Source organism: Mastomys coucha, unplaced genomic scaffold, assembly GCF_008632895.1.
Source record: "Mastomys coucha isolate ucsf_1 unplaced genomic scaffold, UCSF_Mcou_1 pScaffold13, whole genome shotgun sequence".
Taxonomy (NCBI): domain Eukaryota; kingdom Metazoa; phylum Chordata; class Mammalia; order Rodentia; family Muridae; genus Mastomys; species Mastomys coucha.
Window position 1 is genome coordinate 78,938,264 of NW_022196895.1, and position 9,346 is coordinate 78,947,609.

General features: G+C 44.8%; 1 long non-coding RNA gene across 1 annotated transcript in view; it reads right to left on the reverse strand.

Moving 5' to 3' along the window:
- LOC116087751 overlaps positions 1–8,249 on the reverse strand; it is a 23,132-nt gene extending 14,883 nt beyond the window's left edge. The window contains exons 1-2 of the long non-coding RNA XR_004117617.1: positions 7,912–8,249; positions 6,365–6,465 (exon numbers count right to left, since the gene is read on the reverse strand). This is a non-coding gene — a long non-coding RNA (uncharacterized LOC116087751). The remainder of the gene's footprint in view (positions 1–6,364; positions 6,466–7,911) is intronic.
- Positions 8,250–9,346: the final 1,097 nt, after the last annotated feature.

Below are 9,346 nucleotides of genomic sequence, written 5' to 3' on the forward strand. Positions count from 1 at the left end.
CATCAGGCACTGCCCCCCCATAGCCCCTTCCTGGTACCTCACAACCTGCCATCAGGCACTGCCCCCCCCATGGCCCCTTCCTGGTACCTCACAACCTGCCACTGATGGCCGTTGGAGCAGAGCTAGGACTGCAGTGATCTAGGAAGGGCAAAGCCACCTCTTACATCTGTGTTCCTTCTTTTTGTTTTTTAATTTTTTTCTTAAAGACTTATTTATTATATGTAAGTACGCTGTAGCTATCTTCAGACACCCCAGAAGAGGGCATCAGATCATATTATGGATGGTTGTGAGCCACCATGTGCTTGCTGGGATTTTAACTCAGGACCTTCGGGGAGAGCAGTCAGTGCTCTTAACCGCTGAGCCATCTCTCCAGCACATCTGTGTTCTTTACAGAATTTATGCTTGAGTCTCAGTTGCTCCACATGGACATGGTTTCAGAAATGGCGGGGCATGGCCAGCACCACCAAACACCAGAAAAGTGTTAGTCTTATCACTAGGAAAAGGGTGACATCAGCCGGTCATTGTGACTATTCACAGTGGGGTGGGTGTCAGACTGGCTTTGTGCCTTTCTACTTGCTCGGCTTGCACCTAGGGCAACCCTTCTTCGGTGAAATACAATACTCTGACATTTGTTCACTCACCAGGTTTTCTGTGCTAGTCACTGGGCAATTAAAAACTGAGACATCCCATCCGCACCTTTGGAGACTTTGCAAGCTAAAATTTGAGATTGAGCAGAGGATGAGGAACTGACATGAACGCACCAATCAGTGACTTATACCACGTAGTATAGCAGTTTCATGCGGCAAGATTGGATGAATCAAAGCTTACTAACCATTAACTTTGACTTGAAGAATTAGCAGCGAAGATAGCATTTGGTCAGGGACTTGCAGGAAGTGGCATTTGAGGTGTATGCTGGGAGGAGGACGGGATTACAGCTAGGTGTTTCAGTCTGAAGCACATCAATTCAATTAACCCATTAAAACTGCTTCAGCCCCAACAAAACAATAATGAGCTAGTTCCCACAGAGGAAGGTAGAATCTGCTTGATTCCATTCTTCCCTGTATGACACGCCTAGAGGGCACTGCAGTTCGAGAGTTCCTTCGAAGAGCCTTCAGATGCCCTCTGTGTTGTGGGCTCTTCATCAGCATTAAAACTACCCAGGGTGGGCATCTGGTTACCTACTGTCAGCCCATCTAGAGCAGGCTTGAGCTGGACTTCGGAGAAATGGACTAAAAACTAAAAACTGACCGAGATGCTAGATTTGATAGCCATTAGGAAAGGTGGCGTATGGGGTCTCTGGGATCCGAGCTGTAATGGTTTGGAAGCCCGACAGACCCATTATCCTCCCCTTCCTCAGATGGAGCTGGTGTTTGGCATCCTGTGGGCAGCTCGGCTCTGCCTTCACTTTCTGCCAGTAAATTTAAGTCTATAGTGAAAAGTGACTACACTGGAAGGGACTCCATTTACTCTAAGTGATAAGCAGTATGTGAAAACATTCTCCAAACAAAACAATGTTTCCATTTACATTAAACACAGCTACCCTTTGACACTTGAGGAGGGATCACCCAGAATTTCTTGATTTTAAAATGGATGATGAAAAAAAATGGGGCCATTTTTCTAAATATTTACTCACAGAAGCGTCCATTTCTTGGAGTAGCAATATCATTTTCCTCTATGCATCGGAAAACAGAGGGGTTGTAAAATCAAATGTATTTTTAAAATCTGCAAGGTGGCAGAGCTTAAGTTTGCCTTTCTGAGGCAGAGTATGAGGTGAGATGCTGCGATGGGAAAGTGACCACATCACTGTCTGTACATTCCCCAGAGGATGCAGGATCCCTCCTCAGTTGATTGGGATGCAGTGATTTCATGAAATTGTCAGAGCAGGTGTATGGAAAAGACATTATGATGTCAGAATTCGATGCAACAATATTAATTTGTGTGTGGAAAGCGAGGGCTCTGCCAAGAAGAAACGGGACCTGCATCCAGCCATGCTTTACCTTGGCAGTGAGATTCTCAGAACTTCCACCGGAGGACCCCGGAATGCTGGGGACACGACAGCCCGCAGGGAGCAAGATTTATTTCCTTCTCCCCATCTTGGGGCTGAACATGAAGAGGGGATGGGCGCTTTGTCCAAGAGACTTCAGTCCTCTGATAGCCCCATGGAGCAGAGGATGGATAAACCAGGGGTAAGGTCCTGGGAAAAGCAGGGGAAGAGGAGGGAAAGGAAGAGAAGGGAGGAGGGAGGAAGAGGAGAAGGCTCTGGGGCCAGTGCCCACAGCCAGTGTCGACAGGCCTAGACATTGGGGTTTGAGGTTTGTATCTCTTGGTAGATTGATGAATTTTTCTGTTGGGAGAAGTCCTTGAGTGTTATAATGTGTTCAACACCTACCTGACATCTGGGAGTCTGCATTCGCAGAACAAAGGTGAACATTAATTTCAGTTTGAATGTTAATTTGGCCCTGATAAAACAGTCCAGTAAAACTAATGTTTGAATAGGACCCAAAACTCCAAGAAAGAGCCAAGGATATTAAATGAAAATAATAATTCCAAGAGCTTTGAAAATCCACAGCACTTAGAAAAAAACACCCCTTTCCCCCAACCCCAAAATCTTAAATTTTTCACAGTTCCTGTTCCCACTTCATTATTTAATGTGGCTTGTCTGGAGTTGACCAGCACTCCTAAAGAATGTCAAGTCCTCACTTTCCATGCAAGAAATAAGGGCCTCCGAGGACCTCCTAAATATTTCTGTTTTCCATCGAACAAGCATTACCATGTGCAGTAACGCGGCGGCAGTCTCCTGGTGTGGGGGGTTCTTTGTGCCAGCTCCGTCGGGGCCGACCTTGTGTGATCTGACATGATGACTGCTCTGGATCTGTGTTTTGTGCACATGTATGTGTACGTATGCAGGTGCACCTGTGTGCATGTGTGTATGTGCAGACCAGATAACAACCTTGAACATGAATCAGGAGCTATTTACTCTTTTTTGAACTAAGCTATCTCATTTGGGACCTGAGGCTTGCTATTTTGTCAAGGCTGGCAGGCCAGTGAGCCCCAGGAATCTGCCTGTGCCTCTCCCTCCTCAGCACTGAGATTATAAGCATGGACGACTCCATTTGCCTGTTATTTTTTTAGATGTGGGTTCTGTTAACTGAACACAGGTTCTAATGACTTCATGGCAAGAATTTTATAGTTTATCTACAGGCCATGTCCCCAGGCCCTGGACATTGTTTTTGTGTGTTCTGGTTTTGTTGGTTTGTTTTGATAGGAGTTTTCTGTGTAGTGTTGGCTGTCTTGAAACTCATTCTATAGATGAGGTTGGCCTTGGATTCTGGATCCACCTGCCGCTACCTCTCAAGTGTTGAGGCTAAAGGTGTGGAGCCACATACCTCACCCCCTGCCCCCATTTTTAAACTGTGGGCTTGAGACAGGCTGGAATGCTGGGCTAGATGATCCCATGGATGCTGCTTATAAAAATCCCTCATTCTATAGGACTTTCCTAAGGTCTACTGTTAGTACTTAGGCAGAGGAATGTGATTGTGTGATAGACCATGAAGGGTGCTAATTCATAGGAGCTGTGTGTCTGTGGAAATTGCTAGTTGTAACTTTCCTTGCTTGCCCCGGGATGGCAAAATATCTACAACGTGTGTGACAGTCAAACTTTGAATTTCCTTATATACAGAATTACTCAACATAACGCAGAACTCAGTCAAAATTGTCATGAATAAAAGAAATGCCCATTGTGGTTGATGGACGTGTGGAAAGATGTTCAGCTTCCCAAAGCTGCACAAATCCAAATGCTCAATCCATTTAAGACATTTGTTAAACAGCTAGCTCCTGGTGCTGGGTATCATTCTAAGAGAGGTGGCGCCTGGGTAGGCCAAGGACTGCCTTTCTGTAGGCATAGTTGGAGAGCTACCTCAGCATCCCACATAGGGGGTGAGTATGTGTGCACGTGTCTGTATGTGTGCATATTCATATGTGCACAGATGCACTTGTGTGTAAGTATGTGTGAGCATATGTGTATGTGTGTGCATATATGCCATGTGTGTATAGATGCATGTATGTACATGTGTGTGCACATGTGTATATGCGTACATATATTCATATGTGTACAGATACACTCATGTGCAAGTGCATGAATGTGCAAATGTATGTGCATATATGCATGTGTGTATATGTGCATGTATGTACACATGTGCACACACACATGTACATGCATGTGAATGAACATGCTTGTTGAGCTCAGAGAACAACCTTGGCTGTCTTTCCTCAGGTGCTGTCTGCCTTGATTTTCTGGAGGTCTCTCACTGGCTTGGAACTTAGCAAGTAGGCTAGGTTGGCTAACCAACAAGCCTGTTCCCTCCTCTAGAACCGGGACATTTTTATATGGGTTCTGGGGGAATCAAACCAAGTTGCTCATGTATGTGCAGCAAGCACGTTATCAACTGAAACATCTCCCCAGCTCCAGCTTTTATCTTTAGCCCAGCACTTAGGTACCAGATATCTCTGTTTACTGTTAGCATGTTATCTTTTGAGCTCATTTTGCAACTGTGTTTTGACAGGCATTCTTTGTAGCATCCCTCTTATACCTCCATCCTCCCATCTCAGTTTTAAACACGCTCCCAAGGGTTTGGGGTCCAGTGGACTTCCTTCTTCGGGTCACATTTTCTTTCTCTTCCTCTGCAGGTGGAGAGAGCTGATGTGGTGGAGAAATGACTTTGAATATTTTTTAGTGCAATATTAACTCATGTCGGATGTAACGAGTAACAGCGCAATGAGGTGAACTCAGACCCAGCAAAGCCATTAAGAAAATGTGCCATTAGGGAGAGGGCCGGGGCTCTGCTACAGGAGAGACTCACCAGGGCTGCACTTGAGTATGTTCGAGGAAACGATTAAAATGTTTATAGCCCTAATAATTATGTTCCCTTTAAGAAGTGGAGACTTCTGGAGCCAGCGACACTTTCCTAATTCACTGTATTGGTAGCAAATTTTCTTTCCTTTTTTTCAACTCTGTAGAAGTGTTTGTGGAAATATGTACATCTCTGTGAAGAAAAATCTGGCCATTGATCTGGTATTCTATAATGTCAGCTCTGTTCCATCTTTTTTTCTTTTCTTCCCTTTTCTTCCTTTCTTTTCTTTTCTTTTCTTTTTTTTTAAATATGAAAGCCAGAGCTTTAGGTTTTGTTCAAATCTGCAAAAGCACATATCAAATATTTCCTTATTTCTTTTCATAACACCACAAGAGAGGGTGTTCCGTCTCTTTTGTACCCCCTGCAATTTAACATAAGTAGAAATTGTCAAGTCTAAAATTGACAGGTATTTGTTACAGTCAACAATGAGTTGTTCGGGTTTTGGATCTTCCACAGCACAGGCGGCCCGGTGGTTGTCACAACAGCGGCAAACTTAGTGAGCTTTGAGGAGAAATTCAATCATCAGGATTCTGGTGGCTATGGAGGTAGCAAGCGCCTGCATGTGTGGATAGTCAGTGCCCCCATCAAAGCCTCCTCCTATCTGCAGGTGGGTCACAGAACCCGAAGGATGGGGAGCTCAGTGCTCTCCCACAGCACACCCCCATCTCTCCACACCCCTGTGCTACCACACATGGGACTTCCTGGTGTGTGAGGAAATAGAGAAGCCCGGTATCCCGAGACCAGCTGCAGCTTTGGTGTGAGGCCTTTGTTAAATGCTTACATGTGCTCATGTTCCCAATAGTCTACCGGGACAGGGGCTTTCACCACACAAGTATCCTGGGCAGTCGCACTATTTTCGGCCACCCCATAAGCAATCATGCAGGCTTATGGAGTTTCATATGCTGTGGCTCCCTTTCTAAATACAAACCAACCCGAGTGTGAGATTTTTTTGATTAGCAAATAAGCAACTTCTGTTTTGAAAACCGTCTGCTCTTTACCATTCTTCTGTTCCCTAAGTAACTATCACCAATTATTCAATTTGCAGAAATTGATCATTCTGAAAAACAAAACAAAACAAAACAAGACACAACAAAAAAAAATAGGAATGTGTTTCTGAAAAATAGTGAGATAGAAGATTGCAAAGGCTGCTTTTCATTGCTCAGCTAACTTATATGTAATGTAAAGACAATTTTATAAGGAATTTATGCCCAGATATTAGTGTTCAATCTAAACTTAAGTTTTCCATTTGGCAACGCCTCCCCTATAACCTTAAATTTTCCATATGGCAAAGTCCCCTCCACCAGAAGAAGAAGAAGGAGAAGGAGAAGAAGAAGAAGAAGAAGAAGAAGAAGAAGAAGAAGAAGAAGAAGAAGAAGAAGAAGAAGAAGAAGAAGAAGAAGTCTTCTAGTTTCAGTCCATTGCTACGGTACAGAAAGTGCCACGGGGGGGCCTACCTTGTTAGAGAAGCACCTCAAGGTGTGAGAGGCAACAGAGTCTTGCCTATCTCCTCCAGAGGGCTTGGGACCCACCAACACCTTGACTTTGAACATTTAATCTTCAGAGCCATGAAAGAGAAAATGCATTTCTATTTGCCATGGGATGTTTCAGCAGCCATAGAACCCAACTAAGGACAAGGGAAGGGAAGGGGAAGGCAAGAGAAAAAGCACAAAGAAGATGCAGGAAGGGCTTTTCACAGAGATGATGGCCCTGTCTAGGTGTGAGCTTGTGTTTTTAAAGAGGCGAAGTTGGCAGCGAGCTTTGCTAAAGTTGACACTTAGGCAGTGTCTGCTCCAGTGCACCCAGTGGGGCTGCAGGAACAGAGGGGCATCATTGCTGTGAGCCTCTGTTGATGGCACAGAAGGCACATAGGCATGTCCAAAGTGGAGAGATACAATGCCATCTGCAGCCATCGAGGAGAACTATGTAAACAAGAGTGAAGCTGTCTTCTGCTTGGGATGTAGGAGCTTGGCAATGTTCCTGATCTCGTAGCTAGATGTAGTCCATGAGTAGTAATCAGTACAGATCCAGAGTTTGAATGAAAGCTTTAGGCTTGATGTGAAATTTGCAACTTCCCTACATGGTGGTTCATTAACAACTCTTGGAAATGGATGTGAGAGCTCTTAGGAGCCTTTGTGGTGGAACCTTCTGATCACAATTGCTACCGGGGTCAACTTGGAAGCTTCAGGGGGCACAGAGTTTAGGAGGGGCTCATAGGAACAAGGGACCCAGAAAAGGGCAGTGTGGTCTTGTTGAAGTTTAGGAAGAGACTGGCCTGAAGTGCCAATACAGAACTTGCAAAGGGGCCCAACGCTAAAGGCCTGAAATAAAGCCTAGTGTGACTGGATCTTATGAAATGGGGCAATGGTTTGGATCTTGAATACCCACTACAAATCTCTTGCCAGCGCGTGACACTGTTGGGAGATTAGAACCCTCTAGAGGTAGGAATCCAGTGGGAGGAAGCTTGGTTTCTGGGGGAGGGCAGTTTGGTGCTTCAGTCCTTTTCCCTCTCTGCTTCCTGAACACCATGAGCCGGCAGCCTTGCTTACTGACACCCAGTCCCCTCCCCTGCAATGTTCTGCCTCATTTGAGCCCAGAAGCAACAGGTGACTATGGTGTGAGATGGTGAACACAAAGAAACCTTCCATCTTTATAAGCTGACCATCTCACGTGTTTTGTGATAGTGACAGAAAGCTGTACACCCCACCCCCACCAGATCTGTTTTAATACTATGAGTATAGGGCTCTAAGCACAGGGCAGCCCTGTGCTGACAAATGCAAACAGAACAAATCCAGGCACAGCTCTGACATCTGTGAAGAGGAGGTGGTGCAGTTAAGCTTGGGTTTTCATACTGTGTAAGAAACAGTCTGATGAAAGAGTCCCGAGAAAGATGACCAAGGAAACAGATGCGAGGTGGAAAGCTGTCTGCAAAGCGGGCTTTGGTTTGTGTAAGACAACCCTCCCCTCCCTCACCCCACGTATGCAAACAAAAATGTCAACTTACACGCACAGAGAATCTTCTGAAAGAAAAGCAAAGTGTTCGTTCTCCTTCGTGGCGTGGGAACGAGTCTGGTCACAGCCAGGGTGGAAAAGCTTTCATTTTGTGTTTTTGCCTGTGATTTCACTTTCTTCTGCATGGATTCACTGTTCTCATCATTAAAAGCTAGGGTGCATGTAAGACTCTTGCTTTGGAATTATTGTAAGTCCACAGGAAGCTGCATAGACAGTACAGAAGGCCCTGATTTCATGGAAGCACATCCCTACACCCACCTCCCTGCAGTGGTCACCTCAGGCTATGTCAGGCCTGGAAGGAGACAGTGGTGTGCGGTGTGTGTGGCTGGAGGCCATCTTGTCATATCTGTGACCTCACAAACCCTACCCCACCCAAGTTGCAGAACTATCCTGTGAGTTCTAAGGCTTCTGAAAATGACTTCCAGCTTCCCCCTACCCTACGTAGCAACAGTTCATCTCTTGGCCATCACTAATGGCCATCATCATGTTACACGTGGCCTTTGAAGGAGGGTCTTTTCACTCAGCATTATGTCCTTGAAACTCAAGTGTGCTAACGTCTGTGCTTTTTCATTGCAGAGTACTATTCCAGAGCATGCTGCACTATGGCTGGCTCATGTACCAAAGGACACTTTGGTGTTTTCAGTTCCAAGATAGTGAACAAAACTGCTATGAATAATTGGGTCCAAAAGTTTGTGGTAACTTCCATTTTCATGTCTCTGGAATAAATATCCTGCATTCCTTTGATGGCCTTTCCTGTAAGTATGTTGAATATTTTTAATATGATATTTTAATTAATTTTAAAATAATCTCATACATGCATACACTATATTTTTAGTCACCCCCAACCCCTTCTCCTGACTCCTTTGAGATCTACCCCTCCCAAGTTTATGTCCTTTATTTTTTCTTTGTAGCCCGTGGAGTCGGGTTTGTGCTGCTCATACACTCAAGAGTGTGAGGCCATCCACTGGGGATCCATCGGTCTCTTAAAGAAAACCCACTTTGCCTTCACAGAAGCCAGCAGCTGTGGATGGGGCTCCTCATATGCCACACACTCTCCACGAGGGAATGCTGACCGGCTTGGTCATGGCAGGCAGACACACACAGGCACTCACACAGCTTGTGAGTACAGCTATCCTGTCCTGTCCTGTTCAGAAGACACCATTTCTCTGGTTCTCCTCAGCCTCTGGCTCTTAGAGTCTGTTTAGTTTTAAGATTATTATTTATTTAAACATTTAAGTTGTTTTTTAAAAAATTATTATTATTATTGTTGTTGTTGTTAATAATTATTATTATTTAAAATTTGAACTGCCAAACTGTTTTCAAGGGTAGCTACCAGCCAGATATAGAGACACAGGCTTATAGTACCGATACTTGGAAGGCTAAGGGAGGAGGATTTCTGTAAGTCACAAGGCAGTCTGGGCTACAAA